Source organism: Lissotriton vulgaris, chromosome 7 (assembly GCF_964263255.1).
Source record: "Lissotriton vulgaris chromosome 7, aLisVul1.2, whole genome shotgun sequence".
Classification (NCBI taxonomy): Eukaryota; Metazoa; Chordata; class Amphibia; order Caudata; family Salamandridae; genus Lissotriton; species Lissotriton vulgaris.
In genome coordinates, this window is record NC_141695.1 from 1,459,508,466 (window position 1) to 1,459,531,166 (window position 22,701).

The 22,701-nt window shown below is 46.7% G+C and overlaps 1 protein-coding gene across 2 annotated transcripts in view; it reads right to left on the reverse strand.

Annotated features, from left to right (window-relative positions):
- Positions 1-22,701, reverse strand: part of ARHGAP40 (Rho GTPase activating protein 40) — a 475,540-nt gene that overhangs the window by 236,541 nt on the left and 216,298 nt on the right. The gene's annotated exons all lie outside the window — the stretch shown is intronic.

Consider the following 22,701-nt stretch of genomic DNA (forward strand, 5'->3'; position numbering starts at 1 on the left):
TGTCGTAGAGTGAAATGACAGAGTTGAATAAAGCGTCATAGAGTGGAATAGAGTGTCCTGTATTGGAGTGGCTTAGCGTGGAGTGACGTAGAGTGGACTGGTATAGAGTGCACTGCCGTAGAGTGTTGCAGAATATAGCGGTGTGGAGTGCAGTGGCATCGAGTGCAGCAGCCTAAAATTTAGTGGCGTACAACTTAAAGTTGTAAAATGCAGTGGGTAGATTAGAGTGTTGCATAGTAGAGTGAAGAGGCATAGTAGAGTGAAGATGCATAAAGTGCAGGGGTGTAGAGAAAAGTGTGTAGAGTGGTGCAGAGTAAAGTTAGTGGCGAAGAGTGCAGTGGTGCAGAGTAGCGTGTGTAGAGTGGTGCAGAGTACAGTTAGTGCTGTAGAGTGCAGTGCATGAATATATGATACCATCCCACAGTCTTTCACTCCGCAGGGAATGACAACGCGGTTGTTACAACGACCGCGTTGTGATTCCACATACCATTACTCCGCAAGTCAGAACAATGACTTGCGGATTGTGGGCGCTGGATTTTGGAATAGTATAATTTACTATTCCAACTCCAGTCTGTGCGGACACTAGGGAAGGTGTTGGACTATAAATCCAACACCTCCCCCCCCCTCCGCAAGTCGTCGTTCCGACTTGCGGAGTAATGGTATGCGGAATCACAACGCGGTCGTTGTAATGACCGCGTTGTGATTTCCTGCGGGAGAAAGATTTGTTGTTAATGACATTTACCGTGGCATAGAGTGCAGTGGCACAGAGTGCAGTGGTGAAGAGTAAAGTGCTGCATTGTAGAATGGCATAGAGTATAGTGGCATACAGTGCAGTGGCATAGGATACAGTAGTGCTGAGTAGTGGCATAGAGTTCAGTGGCGTAGAGTTCAAAGCAGAGTGTCATAGAGTGAAGTGGTGTAGAGTGCATTGGTGTAGAGTGCAATGGTATAGAGTAGAGTGGTGTAGAGTGCAGTGGCATTGAGAATAGTGGGGCAGAGTAGAATGTTGTGGTGTAAAGTGCAGTGGCATAGAGTACAGTGACAGAGTACAGTGGTGCAGAGTAGAGTGCAGTGCCATAGAGTGGCATACAGGCAAGTGCAGCGGAGTGGCGTAGAGTAGACTGGTGTGGAGCACAGTGGTGTAGAGTACAGTGGAATAGAGTGCAGCAAAATAGAATTCGGTGGCGTACGGTGCATCTTCGTAGAATACAGAGGCGTACATTAGAGTTATACATAGCACAGTACTGTGGCGTAGAGTACTATGGAGCAGGGTAGAGTGCAGTGGCATAGAGAGATGTGGACTGGCGTAGAGTGGACTGGTGTAGAGTGCAGTGACGTAGAGTGTATCGGCAAGAATTCAGGGGCATAAAGTGCAGTGTCGTACAATATAGTGGTGTGCATTAGAGTGGTGCATAGTCGAGTGCTGTGGTGTAGGGTGCAGTGATGTAGAGTGCATTGACACAGAGTGGTGTGGCGCAGTGTGACGGGGCGCAGAGTAGAGTGGCATAGAGTAGAGGGGCATCGACTGGAGTGCCGTAGACTGCAATGATGTAGACTGGAGTGCTGCAGAGTTCCATGGTATAGAGTTCAGTAGTGCAGAGTAGAGTGGCATAGAGTGCAGTGTTGCAAATTAGAGTGTCATAGAGTGCAGTGTTGTAGGGTGGCATAGAGTAGAGTGGCGTAGACTATGACATTCCACTCTACTTTGCACCACTGTAGTTTTTGCCACTGCTCACTTTGCCACTCTACTTTATGTCACTCTACACCACTGCACTCTATGCCACTGCACTCTACAAAACTTTAAGCCATTACTCTATACCACTCTATTCTATGCCACTGCACTCTACCTTGCTCCACCCCACTCTACGCCACCACTCTACTCTGAAACAATCTACTGCACTCCAGTCTACGCCACTGCACTCTTCGTCTCTCTACTCCACTCTGCGCCACTCCACTCTATGCCACTGCACTCTACACCACTCTACTCTATGCCACTGCACTAGACGCAACTACACTCTATGTCACTGCCCTCTATAGTGGTGATGCAACTGCACTCTATGTCACTGCACCCTACGCCACTGCATTCTACTTGGGACCACAGTAGAGTGCAGTGACATAGAGTGTAGTGGTTTAACGTGCAGTGGCGCAGAGTGGAGTAAAGTGGAGTAGAGTACAGTAGAGTAGATTGCTTCAGAGTAGAGTGGTGACGTATAGTTGAGTGGTGTATGGTAGAGTGATGCGGAGTGGTGTAGGGTGGAGTGGAGCAGGATAGAGTGCAGTGGCATAGAGTAGAGTGGCATAGAGTAATGGCGTATAGTGGTGTAGAGTGCAGTGTCAGAGTGCAGTGGTGCAGAGTAGATTAGAGTGGTGTTCAGTGGATTGGCATAGAGTGCAGAGTCGTAGAGTGGAGTGGTACAGAGTAGAGTGCATTGGCATAGAGTGTATTGGCATAGAGTGATGTGGCATAGAGTGAAGTTGTGCAGAGCAGAGTGGAATTGCCTAGACTAGAGTGGTGTAGAGTGCATTGGCATAGACTTGAGTGGTGCAGAGTGGAATAGATAGGAGTGGAGTAGCATAGTGTGCAGTGCCATGGAGTAGTGCAGAGTAGAGTGCAGTGGAACAGAGTGCAGTAGCGTGGTGCTGAGTAGAATTCAGTGGCATGGAGTGGTGCAGAGTAGAGTATGCATGGTGTGGTAGCACACTGTCATTACAGACAACACATTTTCAATTGCAATGGCCATTACATTTGCACATACATACAAGTTTACTAATAAAACTATGCAGCACACAAATGGAAATGTGTGGAAATACCATCACCTAGTGATTTATTTGTTTTGATCATATTAAAGAATTTGTTTCCAATACACTTCAGAATTAACACAAATGTGCTCCATTTGTGTTTTGATAATTCTGATATATTCAGAAATGCTTGCGCAGTTCCTTTAAATGTTGTTATGTGCTAGAAAAAAAAACCTTTTCTCTACCCCTCCTATCTAGCAAGATTGTCACATAAATCCCATCACTTTGAAGTCAGAAAAAGAAAAGTAAACACCAAGCTTCTTCTGAAAACAGAGTCTGACATTAGATCTCTGATTTTGAATGCACAGCAAATATGACAAGATAAGAACATGATTTACAGGCCTGTTTACAGAAAAGAGCCTTGCGGAAGAATACAAGGAGAAGTAGTGTGAAAAGGCTTTGCTTCTTGGGAGGGATGAACTGAACTTGGACAGCTTAAAATAAATAAAGACAGAAAATTGAAAGCCATAAATTGTGAGTTACAGACCACAAAGCCAATGGTAATTAACGAGTGGAAGGCATTTCCAGGGAAGCTTTCTGAATGTCCCCAAGATGTCTTTAGCAAACCAGACAGCCGCAATCTCAGGCAAGTGATTATGTAATAGAGTTAGTGCTTAATTTGTGACGGTGCTTTCCAGTGCTTAGCACCAGCACTTAATTATCAGGGCCAGGTCTACGCATCTGCTGCGCACATCCACATTGATGTTTCTTTAAATGTACCTTTACTGTACTCGGTGCAGCGCAGGCCCGCAGCGTGTTTTTCACGGATCCCGCCGAGTGTGAGTCACAGTGTCACAGCGTTTAGTGTTCCGTCTCACTTCTGAATCACTTAACTTGCAGCCCTGCCCAAGTCCAAGAGAATATTACAATTAATAATAAATATATATGTCATGGCGGCCACGGGCCCGCGCGACCCTTCTTCGTTCAGTCAGCGCAGTGTTGACTGTTTGTCACTTGCCAGTGGGCGGGCCGTGGAACACGCACACACACATTGATTTATTTGGGTGGGTGCTGGAGGTTCTGGTGGGGTAGGGGCTGTGCACACGGTAGCACGCGCATGTTTTTTCACTTTGCCCCCAGTTGCCAGGCCCCAGCATAACCACCGCAGCTCCCCACGAGTCATCGTCGATGTTGTCAGCTCGGCCTGGCCCGACCGATGACAACGACGTTAAGGGCAGAGCTGGGCAGCCTCTGCAGGCATCAATCAACTGGCAGCCAGTAGTACTACAGTACTGACGGTCTGGTAGCAAGCAGGCAGCACCAGGCTGCTGTGGCCTAATCAATCGTACTAATTAAAGCAAAGGCACAAGGCAGTGAAGTGCAGCCACTGTGTGTCCCTGCCGGCCGGCCCACCACGAGTAGCGGTAAGTGGATTCCTCACAGTTTTCATAACAAATGATTTATTTACATAAGTGTATGTGTGAATTCTCACACTCTCCACAGCACTTCATGATTATGTGCAGCAACGCCCCTGCACCACATTTACTGCACATCTCCAAACTTCATACACCCCACCCCACACTTCTCTGGTAAGACAATCTACTTCTAACAAGCACGGCGTGACCTTGTCAGTAGTTGGAAGCCCTATGTACATACTAAAATGCAATACAATACACACACAAGCACTCAAGTATGCGCACACACAAGCACAAACATACATGCACACACAGTCATGAAATCCCACCACACAAATATGCTTTCCACATGTGCATGCATGATGCACACATACGCACTCATGGTCATAGGCACTTAAGCACACACACACAGGCACTCACTAATGCACTTATTATGCCATATTATCAAATTTGCAGGGACCATCAGCAAGATAGGGGACCCTTAGGTGCAAAAGCATGGAACACCCTCCCACCCCACATAAGAGCGCTGGACAGAGAAACTGAATTCAGGAAACAACTAAAAACCTGGATCTTTACCCTTCCGGACACTATTGCCAGATCCCTAGTGTAAGATTTCTTTCTGATCAGCTACACAAGTGGGCGCCAAGATGCTCCTTGGAGCGATAGTTGCGCGGTATAAATAAATCCTTACATTACATTACATTACATTACATTTGATTGACTGCACAAAAGGGGTTTCCAGGGACTTCGCAGCCACTAGGGATCTGAGTTTACACATCCATGCCAGAGAGGCCTAACTGCGCCAGGCTCGCTGGAAAGCAGGATGGCAGAGAAACAAAGCATGAATGCCGGAAACCAGGGGGGAAAAAACCATGTTATTAAAGGGGTCTACAAAGTGCACACAGGCCGCAGCACCTTAGTCCAGCTCAAGGTGCGGTTTAGTGCAAAATGCTGGACTGCACCGTTTGAAAGAGGGTGTTAAAGAGACCGTCAAGTGTACAGAAAAAACACAGTTCTCTTTATCGAGTCCTGTCTTTATAATAATAATTCCTATTTGTAAAGCGTGAGCATATCGGCTCTTAATGTTTCAAGGTGGTGTGGGTAGCCGGGGAGATTAAGTGTGCTATTGCCCAGAGTCACATGATGCTGAGTCTAGCTGCCACAGGGGATCGTCCTGTGAATCCAGCGCTCCTTCTTTCTGTCAATAACCAATAGTAGGTGTTCTAGAATGCAAGTTTGATGATGTCAGCGCAGGTTTTCCGTTGTTTTGTGATGTCATCTAGTGCATGACCTCTGATCTTTTTAGAATGTGTTCAGCTGATTCCGCTAGTATGTGGGGGCTGGCAGCAGTGGCACAAATTAAGCACTGGTAAGATTAGAAGTTAAGCATTTAACCGCATCGCTGCTGCGGTGATTTTTGCGCTACGCGGCTTTTTTCGAAAAGCCGCGTTAGATGACGAGCCCAGCTCGTCATCTGCACACGCCCCCCGTGGCTGATGACGAGCTGAGCTCGTCATCAGCATCGAAGGGGTTAAGTAGTGATTGTAAACTAACTAACTTTAGTACTAGTAGCTAAGCGAAGCCAGCTAACAAGGGATGCCATTGATTATTCCAATAATATGCCGTCACCAACCGTGCCAATACTAACGCTGTTTTTTTTTGGGTAGCGTGATGGACGCAGTGCATGCCTGCCTTTCAGTATGGAACATCGTAATTTCCAAATTCCATTGGATAATTGTGGTTGAGGACGGACTGATGGGTAAGCTGGAATGGGGAGGCAGGCTGAGAAAGTTCAAGAGAAACTTTAGGGGATGTTGTGGAGAAAATTAAAAGTGCGTAGCATAGTTTTTAATCAGCTCGCACTTGAACTGAAACTAGCTGAAGTTGGCCAGAGTCACTGTGGAACCTCGGTGTGCACGTGCTGCCCTGTACTGTGTTGTATATTTATACTTACTTTAATATGGCTACTTAGTGTCGGTAGTCCTTTCTTAGTGTTCTTATCTTACCAATCTCCCATAGTACCTAAGAGTATTCTATCTAGTATGTGAAGATTCCAGCCTTGGCAGTTGATGGTCTGGTCAGCTGTGAGGTTTTCTGCTCCGCTGTGTAACTTAATAAATCTATCTTAAATCTACTTACAACATTTTGGCGACGAGGATGTGATACGAACCCATGCGTGCAAAGCACAATGGATTATCTAAGCAAGTACAGTAAAGGGCAATACTGGCAATTATTATTGAAATATTGACTGGAGTACATTACTGTGGAAAAAAATACAAAAACAAGGACAGAGACTCTAGACCCTTGAAAGTCAAGAACCGAAAGGAACAGTAAATTGTTTAGATGTGATGTTTAATAATATATATATCTATCTATACTACTATTATAATCAGGCTCCGCTTTCCGTCTTCCTCGGGGCAATGCTGTGAGTCCAATTCCCGCACCCTCTGAACTGCCCCAGAGTCCGAATACAATAATACAGACACTGAGACAATGCAAACGCCGCGGGAAAGGAAGGGGACAGCGGGGAGGGAGATCTGTAATGACAAAGAACAAGGAATTAGAACACCCTACCTCCCTCACTCTTTAACGCTACTTTCCTATATACTCTCTTAAGATAACCTTCCCCCCCCCCAGGCGCTTAAGCTATACCTGTAAAAGAAAATACAACAGGCCACATCCAAATGGAGACAATGGTTCTGAGGTGGTATCAGGAACTTGTACCCAACTGTGAACATAAAACAAAACACAGTCAAGGGTCTCTGCTAAGTAACCACAAGTCCTATTACTGAGTTGAGAACATAGAACACATACCCTTTGCTATGCAACTATTCTCTTAATATAGGTACTTTTCTGTTCCAATACCCCTCCTGTCTCCTGAAGAAATGAGAACAAAGAAAGAATAATGAATCCTGCATAAACTACGAGAACACAAGGAGAATAATGGGGAGTACTTTTCCTTCGTGTTATATGGTCACACCAAGGAATACTTCCATCTAGAATACATGAACACACCAATGTTCGATATGTACATGTGAAGAGTTTTCTGATAGACTGCGAGGCTCAGAGATAATATCCCGCAAAGTGAGTCCTATCGCATCAATCTTATCCTCTGTTTATCACAGGAAGTAAACAACATAATTCTTCAAGACAAAAGATAGGTAGATCCGGAGGTGACCGAAATCACTAGTGTTTCTATTCTGGTGACCGCAAAACGGCCTAAATAACCCTTGGTTATACACAACAAGATGTCTGTTAAACGAGTCCCTCTCAGCCGAGAGAAACACCAAGGCAGACCAGCAAGTGGGGTGCGCTGTTGGGATCGAAACTACCAACGCCTCGCACACCCAACACAACTCTGTACTCACAGGTTCGTAGGACTTGGGGCAAAACAAGTCATAGATCCTACCACGGCTTCATTCTGATCCGAACGGAATTATCGGCGTTTCCTCGCCGTTCTCTGCATCCCTTTATTTCCCGGTATGCGCGCGCATCACGTCGTTACGTGACGTATGCACAGCATGCCGGGAAATGTAGTTCGAGGTACGGAATGCCCGTGTTTACCGATGGCTCCACGCCACCGACGATGCGGATCTTGACAGTACACCCCCCTTCACAAGGGGACCCGTAGCCGTTTGCGGCTTGTCCGGAAACAAACGGTGAAACTGGGCCACCAACCGGGGAGCCCGAACAGCCCCTGCAGGCTCCCAGGAGTTCTCCTCCGGACCATACCCCTTCCAGGAGAGCAAATACTGGAGACGACCCCGCACCCATCTAGAGTCCAGGATCCGATTCACCTCATATTCACTATCCTGTTGCACCCAGATAGGCAAAGGGGCCTTCCTGACCGGACACCTGGAGGGTTTCAAGAGGGAAACGTGGAAAACAAGGTGAATGCGCAACTGCGCAGGCAACCGCAACCGAACAGCCACAGGATTCACATGGCCCACCACTCGGTAAGGCCCAATGAAGCGGGGATTGAACACGCTATGTTTCCTGAAACTGATATGTTTCGTGGACAACCACACCAAGTCCCCCTTCTTATACCTTGGATTGGGCCTCCGATGCTTGTCAGCTTGGAGTTTGTATCTCGCCTTGGCCTGCACCAGATTTTTGCGCGTACTCAAAAGTATTTTGCGTACCCGCAACAATCTGTCCCTCACCTCTGGCAGCTTCACATTGTCACTCGTCAACAGCATAGGGGTGAATCTAGGGTGATGCCCATAGGAGCAAAAGAATGGTGAGTGTTGAGTGGATGTGTGTTGCGTGTTGTTATAAGCTATTTCAGCCACCCACAACCAATTTACCCAAGAGTCACTGTTGGTCTGCACATAACAGCGGAGATATTGCTTCAAAGATTGGTTTAGTCTCTCCGTCTGCCCGTCTGTTTGCGGGTGGAAACTGGTGGACACAGAAGATGTTATGCGTAAGGCGGCACACCAAGTTTTCCAAAAGCGAGCAGTGAATTGTGCCCCTCGGTCAGACACAATGTCCCTCGGAAGGCCGTGTAGTCGCACAATATTCACAAGGAGCAGATGAGCCAACTGGCCTGCAGTGGGCACCCGCGTGCAAGCGATGAAATGACCCATTTTGGTCAAAAAATCCACAACCACCACAATGGTGGTATTGCCTTGGTCTTTCGGAAGTCCCACTATGAAGTCTACCGAAAACCTCTCCCATGGATGCTCTGGAGTGGGCAGAGGTTGCAGTAATCCCTGAGGCTTTTGTCTGTCCGATTTCATCTGGTTGCATGTAACACATTCTGCCACCCAACGACTCAAATCAGGTCTGATGGAAGGCCACCAGAATTGTCTCTGGGTTTTCTCCAGTGTGTAATGGCTGGATTTTCTGTTTAGATGGGATCAGCCCCCAGGGGCCCCTGTGACCCAGCCAAAACGTACTCACCTTCCCTCCTCAGATCGTATTCACAATGAGTAGATATACAGATAAATATACAGATCGCACCTAAGGACGGGGAATGACAATATATGTATGTACGGATTTTCTACAATATCTTATTCACATCAGTTGGCCTCGCGGTCACCCCGACCCAGACCGTTCTACCCTAGGGCAGATCTGACACACAATCCGGTGTGTCTACACACGGGCCTGCAGAACCCAATGCTCCCTTTTCCAAACTGTTCGCAATCTGGCGAAACTAAGCGCCAGTATCCTCCCTGGCGTTCTCACTTATTCAAGCCACAATCTGGTGGGTATTCCCACTGGTCTCCCACCCAGTGTTATCACTAACGCCGCATATCAACGACGACCACATTCCTATGAACCATTATTCGGGGGTATTGTCTCAGTGGTCTACCTGGAATAAAACTACAGTAATAACTTTGAATATGGTTTCAGATTATGTAGTGTACTCCCTGCTCTTGGCATCAAAGATCCACCCACTCCCTCCTTATTCAGTCACCATTTACCTGATCGGGATTTCTCATCCGTTCACCCAAACAGCTCCTAACTAGAAGTCGGGTTTATCAAGATTGAACATGAGCACCAGGCACACAATAATTCTATATGAATTAGGGTATTTATTAACAATAAACATAAATCACATTACTATGCAGCATAACATTTGCAAGAAAAAGGTAAAGATTAGAGTGCACATCCTACATAAATTGGGCGGGTATCACCTGGTTAGTGGGAAGTCTGGACTCGGCAGTCATCTGGGCTCCTGTCTCGTCTCTGGGTCCTGGCTCGCCTTGCAGTCACCCTCAGCCGTCACAAGTACACGTCTGCACCGCTAGGCTCAACCTCGTCTGCTCTCCCTCAGGACCTCGGAACCTTGCTGTTTATTAGCTACCGTCTCTCTCTCTCTCTGTATCAGTGCGCTCCGCGCTACTTCTCGTTCAGTCTATCTCAGAGAGTTTCGGTCTTAAATCTTTCTCCGACTTCAAAGATGGCGACTCATCCACCATGAAAATGAATAATGGCAGAGATGCTAACGGCTAGATGCCGCCTACGGACTAACTGACAAAAAGACTAACACCTTCGCTAATATCAAAGCCCGTTCCTTCATGGAAATTCACGGCCAGTAACCTGCCGCCCACCAAATTCTTGTACCTCCCCGTACCAAGGACACTTTCCCAGCTGGCCAGCCTGAAGTTGTGTCTTCGGAGTGGAGAAAAATACATTCCTTCGATAAGGGTCAGCCTGAACCGGTTCTCTCCAAGCGAACAACAGCTTGAAACTAAAACATTACTCTTCACCTAGAAAGCCTTCTCGAGCTACCGGGCAGAAAGCAAAATGGAGTCTGTCTCGTTTAAGGCCTACGGAGCCCATAATATGCATAGCTCCATGAATAACAGATCGGCATGTTAGCAAATGAGTGAATCATGACTAGTACTTATATATCTATCCCCTAACTTAAATTCATAAGCCTTACTCTAAGGGAAATAATACGAAAATGCCTTTATATATGTAAGACAGGGTCCCTGTCTATCGGCCTAATCCCTATGCTATGGGGGTGATAGGCTGGAGTCACACTCCATCATTCTCCATCTCCAAAGAGCTAGCAAAAAGACAGCCATAACATTACACCCCTTGACTCCAGTCTATTAACCACAAACTAAATAGAACTAACGTCAGTAGACGAATAATATGAAACAAAACTAACTGATCTACGACCCTTCGTAAGTCTAAAAAATTGTAGCAGGGAAGGGATACACTGAATAAAGCAACAAATTGCTATAAGGATACAGACAGCAACAATAACCCCCCCTAAAATTTGTCGCATGAAATGCATGTCAGGGAGCCAATTAAAAAGCCAGTCAAAGAAACCCTGATCTATATGTTCTCTGATTTCTGCAGTCAAGTCGTGGAGTTTGTTAATGTGGGACTGGATATCTTTAGAATGGTCAGACAAATTAAAACAGCATAGACCTTCAAAATCAGAGCACTCGTGCCCATGTTTTAACAACAAATCAATATAATGACAAATCTGAACTTGTGGATTCGTGGGCACTTCAGATAAATGTTCCGCCACCAGCCGGTGACAGATCGTAGGACTATGTACATAGCCTTGAGGAAGACTCCGGAACGTCATTTGACGTCCATTCCATGTAAAACTGAATTGTTCCTGGCATTCGGGAGCAATCGGAATTGAAAAGAATGCATTAGCAATATCAATAGAAGCATACCATGTACCTGGATGCTTTTGAATTCTCTGAATCAGTGTAACAATGTCAGGCACTGCAACAGTTAATTTAGGTGTATGTTTGTTCAATTCTCGATAATCAACAGTCATGCGCCAAGAGTTGTCACTTTTGCGCACGGGCCAAACAGGATTATTCCAAGCAGATGTGACCGGAGTAATGACTCCCGCGTCAACCAAATCCTGAATCGTAGCTGTAATTTCTTCATGACCACCTGGAATGCGATATTGTTTCTGAGAAATCACTTTCGTCGCTAAAGGGATCTTAATAGGTGGCATGCGTAAACGGCCAACCCGAACGGGTCTGGTCGAAATGTACTGTCGTGTACCAAATTGATAACATCCATCATCCAAATGCAAAGTCATACCTTTCAAAATGTCAATTCCAATAATGTATTCCAAAAGTGGCACAACCAACACAGAGTATTCTCTACGAGGAATTCTACCAATTTTAATTTCGAGTGCAGTTTGAACCGCGGGTGTCTCTTTACCACCCAGACCGGTAATTGTAAAAGACTGTCCATGAAATTTTCTCGACTTACCATGAATTAAAGTGGCCTCCGCCCCAGTATCAACCAACGCTCGGGCCCTTTGGATATTACGATGTTTCCAAAAAATCTCAATATCTACATAGGGTCTGTAATCTCTGTGGGCCCACTTGCGTACCGGAGCTTGACCTATTTCCTAGTCATTTTTCCTACGTTCCGTCAACCAAGACAGATCAGGGTAAATGTTCTCAGTTTTCTTTGGTATTAAGATTTCTTGTTCATATCCGTCTCCAGTACGAAACGGATTAGTGTCAGATTCAAAAAGTTGTGAGTTACGGTCAGAGAGTCTGTTACGATCCTCTCTCTTTCTCATGTCAGGGGAGTAACTCCTTGCATCTCGTCGTCTGTCAGAAACACGATCATCTCTACCCCTTTCACGCTCATCCTCTCTCCCCCTCCCATCATTCCGACGGGGGGATCCATCACGTTCATAGCGCCGATCATCACGGCGATCAGAATTCACACGTCGCCTCTCATCACCACTGTCATCCGAACCACGGTCATACTCATTCTTTCGCACACAGCGGGCACCCTCCTTACGATCCAAACCACGCTTACGAAACATGTCCCATAAGCTATTATTAGGCTCACCATCAATGTCTTCCCTTTTGACACCATCAGCAATGAGAGCAAGAAACATGTCACGTCTAGAGAACTTATAGTCCCCACCAGTACGACCCTCAGGTCGGGATTGTCTTTCAGGTTTAAACCATTCACCCAGCTCACCAAGCTGACGAACAGACTCGAGCACAGCAGACAAAGGATTGCCAGTTTGATTAATCAATAGTGTCATCATGACCTGCTTATAAGCAACAGGGGAAGTACGTATAATGCGGTTACGCACAGAAGATGTTAAAAGACCATCCAATAACCTGTCAGCAGTACTAAGGAAGATACACGTTTTCATGACTTCCTCCTTCAAACGTTGCGACGCATCGCGCAGAGTATACCACGGTTTTTCATCAGTAGGCCAATCAGATTCAGTTGGATATTTATGATTACAGCCCTCAGACGCAAGCTGGAGCAAAGAAATTTGAACACCACCATTATAATTCCGAAAATGGTCCTGAATCGTAGAATCAGAACTTAAAGAGCAAAATCGTAAGCAATCAACAGCATCAAGCATAATACCGGCAGCGCCAAGATCATAAAGACGCACCATCCAGGTAAGCAAGGCCTCACCAGGCCGTTGTTTAAATCGTTGCAGGATGTCACTGACCTCCTGCTGAGTAAAATCTTCCATACAATCGAGAGCTATACCACCGGGATTACCAGGGGCTTGTTGTAATTTTCGTCGAAAAATCGGGTGAGCAGAAACTGCGGGAAGAGCTTCCGAGGAAGCCCGCATCTTAGATTTAACAGAACAATCGGGGCAAGCTACGTCATCCACACGGGAAGAACGAGCACGGTCACAATCGGGAGTCAAATCAATGCATGAAGCAGATTTACAATCACGTCCGGAGCGAGAAGACTCGCGCTTGTCACCCTCCTCTGCCGAGGAGTCAGAAGTATGAGAATCCCAGATATTACCGTCCCACTCGTCGGGGTTCCAATCCATTCCAGCTTTCGCTACAATCATACGCACTTTGCGTGAAGACACACGTCCACGACGATGTTTATATTTATATCGTGCAATACGGACCGCAGCTCTTTCGGCAATGGTCTGATATGTTTCAAGTTTATCGGCAAGCAATTTGTTTTGACAACGCAACAAAGTGTGCGCATTTTGCAACTCGACACACTGTCCTTCCGAATCTTTAAACTGTTTTTGTAGTTGAACAAACCTCTCATGCAATATTCTGTATGCATTAAGAACAATCCACCCTCTGAGTCCTAAAATAGGAAGCTCATCACCCTTCACTACTGGCGCTTTCTGTAGGCATGACACCACATCAGCAGGCTCCGCCTGCTCCAAGCATGAAGACCAATTTTCACTCAAACCAGTAGAATCAGCCCACTCATGGGCCAAAGCCTCGTAAGGCGTAGACTCCCAGCCGGGAATCTGGATCGGTAATTTGAAAACCGACGTTGATTTTTTCGCAAACATAATGACACACAAAAAATTATATACACAATTATAAACAAAATTTCATACGTACAAGCCGAGCGCAAACCAACGAGATTAAAACAACACAATGCACACAGGCTTCGTAAACAGTTCGTGACGCCAGATGTAATGGCTGGATTTTCTGTTTAGATGGGATCAGCCCCCAGGGGCCCCTGTGACCCAGCCAAAACGTACTCACCTTCCCTCCTCAGATCGTATTCACAATGAGTAGATATACAGATAAATATACAGATCGCACCTAAGGACGGGGAATGACAATATATGTATGTACGGATTTTCTACAATATCTTATTCACATCAGTTGGCCTCGCGGTCACCCCGACCCAGACCGTTCTACCCTAGGGCAGATCTGACACACAATCCGGTGTGTCTACACACGGGCCTGCAGAACCCAATGCTCCCTTTTCCAAACTGTTCGCAATCTGGCGAAACTAAGCGCCAGTATCCTCCCTGGCGTTCTCACTTATTCAAGCCACAATCTGGTGGGTATTCCCACTGGTCTCCCACCCAGTGTTATCACTAACGCCACATATCAACGACGACCACATTCCTATGAACCATTATTCGGGGGTATTGTCTCAGTGGTCTACCTGGAATAAAACTACAGTAATAACTTTGAATATGGTTTCAGATTATGTAGTGTACTCCCTGCTCTTGGCATCAAAGATCCACCCACTCCCTCCTTATTCAGTCACCATTTACCTGATCGGGATTTCTCATCCGTTCACCCAAACAGCTCCTAACTAGAAGTCGGGTTTATCAAGATTGAACATGAGCACCAGGCACACAATAATTCTATATGAATTAGGGTATTTATTAACAATAAACATAAATCACATTACTATGCAGCATAACATTTGCAAGAAAAAGGTAAAGATTAGAGTGCACATCCTACATAAATTGGGCGGGTATCACCTGGTTAGTGGGAAGTCTGGACTCGGCAGTCATCTGGGCTCCTGTCTCGTCTCTGGGTCCTGGCTCGCCTTGCAGTCACCCTCAGCCGTCACAAGTACACGTCTGCACCGCTAGGCTCAACCTCGTCTGCTCTCCCTCAGGACCTCGGAACCTTGCTGTTTATTAGCTACCGTCTCTCTCTCTCTCTGTATCAGTGCGCTCCGCGCTACTTCTCGTTCAGTCTATCTCAGAGAGTTTCGGTCTTAAATCTTTCTCCGACTTCAAAGATGGCGACTCATCCACCATGAAAATGAATAATGGCAGAGATGCTAACGGCTAGATGCCGCCTACGGACTAACTGACAAAAAGACTAACACCTTCGCTAATATCAAAGCCCGTTCCTTCATGGAAATTCACGGCCAGTAACCTGCCGCCCACCAAATTCTTGTACCTCCCCGTACCAAGGACACTTTCCCAGCTGGCCAGCCTGAAGTTGTGTCTTCGGAGTGGAGAAAAATACATTCCTTCGATAAGGGTCAGCCTGAACCGGTTCTCTCCAAGCGAACAACAGCTTGAAACTAAAACATTACTCTTCACCTAGAAAGCCTTCTCGAGCTACCGGGCAGAAAGCAAAATGGAGTCTGTCTCGTTTAAGGCCTACGGAGCCCATAATATGCATAGCTCCATGAATAACAGATCGGCATGTTAGCAAATGAGTGAATCATGACTAGTACTTATATATCTATCCCCTAACTTAAATTCATAAGCCTTACTCTAAGGGAAATAATACGAAAATGCCTTTATATATGTAAGACAGGGTCCCTGTCTATCGGCCTAATCCCTATGCTATGGGGGTGATAGGCTGGAGTCACACTCCATCATTCTCCATCTCCAAAGAGCTAGCAAAAAGACAGCCATAACACAGTGTTTTGATAAAACCCATATGTCCAGCAATTGGACTTTTGTGGCACCAAGAGAACACCGTTTTCCTCAACTTGAGAGAGGGTATTAGAACCTGTTGTCCTCTCATCGGTATGCCGTCTTTCAGTTTCCATTCTGGATGATGTCGAAGCCATGTGCGCCATACACAGGTTTGTGTACCTCTTCTGACCCCCATCAAAAAATCACTGGTTTGCGTTGCTCCTATGACGTTGGCCGGTTCCACGATGGATCGGATGGGTTTCTCTGTGGGAAGTAGGAGATTTTCTCGTCGTGTGAGTGCATCCGCCTTTCAATTGGTAGATCCTGGTCTGAATGTAACCACAAAGCGGAACTCCTCAAAAAACATCATCCAGCGGAGTTGCCTAGGTGACAACTGTCTGGCTGCCCTTAGAAACTGCAGATTCCGATGGTCTGTGTAAACCGTGACTACATGTTTTGCTCCCATTAGCCAGTGTCTCCATTCCACAAACGCATCCCGAATGGCCAACAACTCTTTTTCCGCAATAGTATAATTTATCTCCGCAGGACTTAGCTTGCGAGACATGTAGGCAATGGGATGTAGCGTTCCAGTAGAGACCTCTTTCTGTGATAGCACAGCTCCCAGTGCTATTTCTGACGCATCCGCTTCGACAATGAAAGGAAGGTCGGAATTGGCATGTGTTAATACAGGTGCGGAGGAAAAAGTGTTCTTGAGTTTATCAAAAGCGGTTTGTGCTTCTTCATCCCACACAAACCGAACGTTTTTTCTCGTGAGCCGAGTGAGTGGTGAAACCATTCCAGAAAATCCTGATATAAACCTTCGGTAGAAGTTGGCAAACCCCAATAGGCTCTGAATATCCTTGACGTTCTTCGGTTGAGGCCACCCCACAATGGCTTGTACCTTTCTGTCGGCCATCACCTGTCCGGATGGAGTGAGCATTACTCCAAGAAATTCCACCGTTGTCACATGAAACTCACATTTGGTGATTTTGCAGAATAGGTGATGTTTCATCAACGCTTGCAACACCGTTTTCACATGCGTGACGTGTTCCTCTGTAGAATTGGAATATATAAGAATGTCATCAATATAAACGATGACATGATGATCCAGATATTCACGCAGCACTTCATTCAAAAAAAATTGAAAAGCGGCTGGGGCGTTGCAGAGCCCAAAGGGCATTACCCGATATTCATAAAGCCCATACCGCGTCTTGAAGGCAGTTTTCCACTCATCACCCCTTCTGATACGGACAAGATGATATGCGCCACGCAGGTCGAGTTTGGTGTAGATGTGCGCTGATCGAACCTGTTCCAGTAAAACAGGGATCAAGGGTAGTGGGTACTGTTTTTTTACGGTGATGTAATTCAACGCTCTGTAGTCGACGCAACATCTCTTTTCACCATTGGCCTTCGGGATGAAAAACAACGGAGAGGCTGCAGGGGATCTGGAAGGCCTAATGTATCCTAGAGCTAGATACTTATCTAAATAGGCTCGCAATGTCTCATTTTCAGGAAGGGTCAGAGCATATATCCTCCCATTGGGAATTACCGATCCAGGTATGAGGTCGATCCGGCAATCATACGCTCGATGCGGCGGAAGGACCTCAGCCTCTTTGTCTCTGAACACCGCTTCGTACTCAGCATAACATTGTGGAAGAGACACATCTTTTTCCGCGGCTGTGGATATGGTATGCAAGGAAGACAATGCTTGAGCCGGGCTCCAAACCCCTGTAAGACAGTGTTCTAAACAATAGGGAGAAAGAAATTGGACAGTTTTTGTGGTCCAACGTATCTCAGGATCATGTTTTTGCAACCACGGAAGCCCTAATATGATCCCATATTGTGGTGCTTCGATAATGTTGAATCCCAAGTATTCGTGATGGGTGTGGTCATGAGTAACCTCATACTCCCGAGTATGACATGTGATGGGTCCCGCTTGTAGTTCGTTCCCATCAACCGCGTAGACTGTTTCTGGACTTTCTTTGGGGACTAGTTGCACTCCCAATCGACGGGCCTCGCTGATATCCATGAAACAACCAGTAGCCCCAGAATCAACCATTGCACGAATGTCTTGTTTCACCTCCCCAATCAAAATTGTCAAGTCCAGAAAGAGGTGTTTCCTCTCATAATCCGCAACTGGGGTAAATGAAGGGATGATATGTGTGCTTGAGTGCCTCCCTCCATTTGCCTTCAAGCTTTGGAGTTTTCCGACTCCTTCTCATTAATTCCTGCAAGGTTTTGATCTCCCCGAAACCTGTTGGCTTTAGGTTTCACTGGGCATTCGCGTAAAAAGTGTCCTTTTTTTCCGCAGTATAAACATAGTCCTAATTTACGTCTATGTTCTCTTTCACTGGCAGTTAAGGAGGCTCGCACGGCTCCGATGTCCATAGGCTCAGGTGATGGAACAGTTTTCTCCCCACTGCTCGCATGTTCATAGGGCATCACAGATTTATCTTTCTTCTTATGTTCCCCTTTCCTTTCTTTCATTCTATGATCCAAACGGAGGGCAAGATCTATCCAAGCCAAGCAGGTACGGGGTTGGGGGTCGATTTGTGCCAGCACATCTTTCATCTCTTCACTGAGGCCTTGGTAGAAGATGTCTGATCTCTTGGGTTCCGGCCAATCTGTTTCGGCCACCAACCTCCTGAAATTGTTTAAATATGTAACTAAATCTGCATCACCTTGCTTCAGTTTTAACAATTCCCTATCTGCGGTGAAGGTTTCTGCTCGCCTATCGAATGTTTTTTCAAATTCTTCTTTGAAATTATCCCAATGATATAAGAGTGGGTCATCCCTTCTAACTATCGGAACCGCCCACTGTGCTGCTTCCCCCCCGAGATATGAAATAAGGAAAGCCACCCTCGCTTGGTGTGTGGAAAACATCTTAGGTTTACACATGAAATGCAACTGGACCTGTGTCATGAAGACTTGTACCTTCTTGTTATCCCCATAGTATCGTTCAGGAGGAGCAAGAGGGATCTGTGTAGGCATCTCAACCACCACAGAGGTAGTAGGAGACGAACTGCCTGATGCCCCATCTTGTGCAACCGTGGGAGGGGGTAATCTATCTACCTTGGCTCGTAATTGTGCATTCTCAGCCCTTGCAGCAGCAACCTCTCTACTGGAAGCTGCCAGCTCCACCTGCACTAAGGCCAAAGCAGCCAAAACATCCTCTAAGGTAGTCATGGCGGAATCACAGCACTGCCAAGAAGAGGCAACATTCGTGGGCCGATAATTCTATCAGGCTCCGCTTTCCGTCTTCCTCGGGGCAATGCTGTGAGTCCAATTCCCGCACCCTCTGAACTGCCCCAGAGTCCGAATACAATAATACAGACACTGAGACAATGCAAACGCCGCGGGAAAGGAAGGGGACAGCGGGGAGGGAGATCTGTAATGACAAAGAACAAGGAATTAGAACACCCTACCTCCCTCACTCTTTAACGCTACTTTCCTATATACTCTCTTAAGATAACCTTCCCCCCCCCCAGGCGCTTAAGCTATACCTGTAAAAGAAAATACAACAGGCCACATCCAAATGGAGACAATGGTTCTGAGGTGGTATCAGGAACTTGTACCCAACTGTGAACATAAAACAAAACACAGTCAAGGGTCTCTGCTAAGTAACCACAAGTCCTATTACTGAGTTGAGAACATAGAACACATACCCTTTGCTATGCAACTATTCTTTTAATATAGGTACTTTTCTGTTCCAATACCCCTCCTGTCTCCTGAAGAAATGAGAACAAAGAAAGAATAATGAATCCTGCATAAACTACGAGAACACAAGGAGAATAATGGCGAGTACTTTTCCTTCGTGTTATATGGTCACATCAAGGAATACTTCCATCTAGAATACATGAACACACCAATGTTCGATGTACATGTGAAGAGTTTTCTGATAGACTGCGAGGCTCAGAGATAATATCCCGCAAAGTGAGTCCTATCGCATCAATCTTATCCTCTGTTTATCACAGGAAGTAAACAACATAATTCTTCAAGACAAAAGATAGGTAGATCCGGAGGTGACCGAAATCACTAGTGTTTCTATTCTGGTGACCGCAAAACGGCCTAAATAACCCTTGGTTATACACAACAAGATGTCTGTTAAACGAGTCCCTCTCAGCCGAGAGAAACACCAAGGCAGACCAGCAAGTGGGGTGCGCTGTTGGGATCGAAACTACCAACGCCTCGCACACCCAACACAACTCTGTACTCACAGGTTCGTAGGACTTGGGGCAAAACAAGTCATAGATCCTACCACGGCTTCATTCTGATCCGAACTGAATTATCGGCGTTTCCTCACCGTTCTCTGCATCCCTTTATTTCCCGGTATGCGCGCGCATCACGTCGTTACGTGACGTATGCACAGCATGCCGGGAAATGTAGTTCGAGGTACGGAATGTTTACTGATGGCTCCACGCCACCGACGATGCGGATCTTGACAATTATAAAGAGAGAACTGTGTCCTTTGAGCCAGGTAAACTCGAAAAGTACACCACCAATCCAAACACCCAAGACATCTTTGAAAACCTCAGGGCAAGCAGAAGAACACAGGCTATTGAAAATAAAAAATATACGTTGTTTAAAAAATTTAGAAATAAAAATAAAGTAGTCCCTTGCAAGTAGCGCCGGCCGCGACGTCTGCGTGATGACATCATTTGCGCTCCCTGGCAACACTTCCTGAAATGGCGGCGAATCGTGCTGCCCGGGGTGTCCGAGGCTGTGCAGCTCTGCGGATCGTGCCCACGTGCATCCTGACATCATTTGCGCTCCCTGGCAATACTTCCTGAAATGGCGGCGAATCGTGCTGCCCGGGCTGCCCGAGGCTGGGCAGCTCTGCGGATCGTGCCCATTGACGGAAGATCGCGACCTGCTGGGAGGACTGCCGCGGCCCTGCTTGCTGCTGGGCGAAGTGGCGGCCTGTGCGGGCGGGGCGCCTGGAGCGGGACCGTACAATCCCTTAGAGCGCGGACGGGGGTGACTCCTGGAGTGACTGGCGCTGCTTCATACGCGGGGAGCGGGAGGTAGCAAACGGTGAATTACAGGAGGAAAAGCGCCTGGAGCGGGACCGGCGGCTGAGGTAAGGCTCAGGCTCTCCGGGACACGGGCGGGAGGGGGCCGGGGCGGGAGGGGTAGGGGGAGGGGGGCGGGAGGTTGGCCCTGAACAACGGCGGCTGAGGTAAGGCTCAGGCTCCGGGACACGGACAATGTCGTGGCGGGCGGGGGCCAGGGCGGGAGTGCACGCAAGCCAGAAATGCTGCCCCCAGCCCCCTTCTGCCCCGGGCAACGCTGGGGCGGGCTGCTAGTATATATATATATATATATATAGTAAATTCACAGAAGAATTGCAAAAAGGAGTATCTTGTGGATTCGGTCAAAAGATGTCCAGGACTGGAAGGGGACAAAGGCCCTCAGAGAATCATAACCAGGAGAAGTCAAAGGACCTCTCAGGGCTGGAAGGGGACAAAGGTCCAGGAACCCGTCTCGTGTGGAAGTGGGCAAATGCCCGAGTGCCATGATAGGGTGTCCCGAGACCTAAATGAAGAGTCCTGTGGTCAAAGGAGACAAAAGGATCATAGTGAACAAAGGTTCCAAAAGGAGACAAAGGTCTCAGAGAATAAAAAGGGAACAAAGGTTGCAAAAGGCGACAAAGGTCCCAGAGAAAAAAAAGTGAACAAAGGTTCCAACCTATCCAGAAAGGGACAATGGATGTCCCAGAATCAGTTCCGGGAGTGGACAAAGGGTGTCCCAGTACCAGGAGCGTTCACGACCGAGATTCGTGACAGACAAGAGTTCCAGTACCACGACAGAGAAAGTTGTGACAGGGTGGTTCTCTAAACCGGATAAATGTTCAGCGTTTTGAACCAGGCTTAAAGCCCACAGTACTGAGATAGTTTGTCCACAAAAGAAATGAAATTTAAAGGCAACTCAGAGGCCCGAATCACAACTAGAGGCCCACATCCAGAGGAAAAAACCAGAACCAAGACACCTGGTCCAGAACTTCATCTTGGACAAGAGATCTGGCTCTAAAGTTTTCTACGGGAACATTCTTCCAGAACTTGTGACCCATTGAGGCATTTGTTGAACTGTTCTATCTTCTACAATGAGTGAGAAGCCACGGCGGACAAAGACTGATCGGAGGAAGTAAACTGTCTCTTCCCGTTTTTGCTGGCCACAACGACGGATTGTAGAGAGTAGACTGTCTCTTTTTGTTTTCTTTGTCATTCTAAAGGGAGAAGGTGGTCATCATGATATTCATGTTGATCCTTGTTTTGATTCTGTCCCTTTGCCTTCGTGATCTGGAAGTCTAAGAGGTTGCTCACCTCCTATGTGTTATATGTTTTCTTCTTCTTGTTTTCCATGCTTTAACTCTTACTATGTGTTCGAGTCTTTCATTTGTGTTTTGTCTGTAAAGGGAGAAGATGTGTTGTATATTTATACTTACTTCAATATGGCTACTTAGTGTCGGTAGTCCTTTCTTAGTGTTCCTATCTTACCACTCTCCCATAGTACCTCAGAGTATTCTATCTAGTATGTGAAGATTCCAGCCTTGGCAGTTGATGGTCTGGTCAGCTGTGAGGTTTTCTGCTCTGCTGTGTAACTTAATAAATCTATCTTAAATCTACTTACAACATAATGCTACTGTATAAAAGCTGCCATCACCTTTATTGCTGTGCTGCGTGAACCTGGCAGGGGCAGCATTACCGGGAGTAGCTGGGTAGCATGCATGGCAAGCTAAGCTGAACTGTAGACACCGCCACCAACCTGCCTGGCCTGCACAGATTAGATCACAAACCGAGGAGCGCGATGGTGACCTGCTGTGACCAGCCATCATCATGTCATCCTAACCCTCCTCACTGAGCAGAAAAGTGGAGGTGGATGGGTCCTTGGCGGGGGGAGGGTTGTGTGTGTGTGTGTGTATATATGTATGCTTGCTGATTGTGTGAGACGGGT